Source organism: Octopus bimaculoides, chromosome 14 (assembly GCF_001194135.2).
Source record: "Octopus bimaculoides isolate UCB-OBI-ISO-001 chromosome 14, ASM119413v2, whole genome shotgun sequence".
Lineage (NCBI taxonomy): Eukaryota > Metazoa > Mollusca > Cephalopoda > Octopoda > Octopodidae > Octopus > Octopus bimaculoides.
The window spans coordinates 54420166-54421728 of NC_068994.1; the positions used below are offsets into that span (position 1 = coordinate 54420166).

Genomic DNA, 1563 nt, shown 5'->3' on the forward strand with positions numbered 1-1563 from the left:
TATATATACATATGTATATATATATATGTATATATATGTATGTATTTGTGTGTCTCTGTTTGTCTCTCCAATCATCGTTTAACAACGGATAGAATAAGTACTAGGCTTACAAAGAATAAGTCCTGGGGTCGATTTGCTCGACTAAAGGCGGTGCTCTAGCATGGCCGCAGTCAAATAACTGAAACAAGTAAAAGAATAAAAGAATATATATGTAATTTACCATGGATCTTTTATTAAGCATATGTTCAACTCAGCCTTTTGTTTTTGAATTCCAATTATATCTCTTATTCCAATTAACTAATCTAATCTAATTAATTAATCTGGGACCATAAAACTTAATATGTTTCTCTATAATGATGTAATAAAATGCAAATATGTGAACACGTGGAATTTTATCTCTTCTCCCCCCCCCCCCACCGTCCCCAGTCATTTACATATCATCTCTGCAACTCCCATTTTGATATTCAATATACATATATGATAAGTATGTAGAGCCACAATGGCCCAGTGTTTAGGGTAGCGGGCTCGCGGTCGTAGGATTGCAGTTTCGATTCCCAGACAGGGCGTTGTGAGTGTTTATTGAGCGAAAACACCTAAAGCTCTGCAAAGCTCCAAATTTCTCTCACCCTTTCTTCCTGTTTCTGTCGTACCTGTATTTCAAAGGGGCCAGCCTTGTCACACTCTGTGTCACGCTGAATCTCCCCGAGAACTATATTAAGGGTACACATGTCTGTGGAGTGCTCAGCCACTTGCACGTTAATTTCACAAGCAGGGTGTTCCGTTGATCGGATCAACTGAAACCCTTGTCATCATAAGTGACAGAGTACCACGATAACAGGTATATAGACAAATCATAATTGTCATCATTTAATGTTCGTTTTCCATGCTAGCATGGATGGAACAGTTCAACAAGAGCAGGCACGCTGGTGAGCTCTGTTTTGGCATGGTTTCTATGACTGGATGCCCTTTCTAATGCCAACCACTTTACAGAGTGTCCTGGGTGCGTTTTATGGGGCACCATCACCAGTGTGTCTTATGTATTACATTTATCATATACTTTAGAAAATTAAAATATTGTTATAAATCTTTGGTTAAACATTATTGAGTATCATTTTGTTTCTTTTGTTTGTTTAAAGAGGAACAATTCTTGATGGACATTTTGATAATATTTCTTTCACAAAGAAAAAAATAAGGATATATTTGATTTAAGTTTCATCATTATTATTATTATTATTATTATTATTATTATGTACGTCTATTTTTATTCATTTATTTATGTTTATTGTTTATGCACCTTTTTTGTAACCTCCTTTCTATTTGACAATGACAGATGGGTGTAAAATATACGGTCTTAACTGACAAACTCGCTGCACTCATACAGGTTTTTTTCTGCAGTATATTGAGAGTGTTCTTTGATGTTGAACCACAGCAGAGAAGAGAATACAGGCCACTCCGGGTGACAACACCATCACAATGATAGAGCCTATCCTAATTATTTTTACTCTTTGCTACCTTCCTTCTTCTCTCTCTCTCTCTCTCTCTCTCTCTCTCTCTCTCTCTCTC

General features: G+C 36.4%; 1 protein-coding gene across 2 annotated transcripts in view; it reads left to right on the forward strand.

Annotated features, from left to right (window-relative positions):
- The window catches only part of LOC106867700 (uncharacterized protein ZK1073.1), a 112460-nt gene that overhangs the window by 83700 nt on the left and 27197 nt on the right, over nt 1-1563 (forward strand). The gene's annotated exons all lie outside the window — the stretch shown is intronic.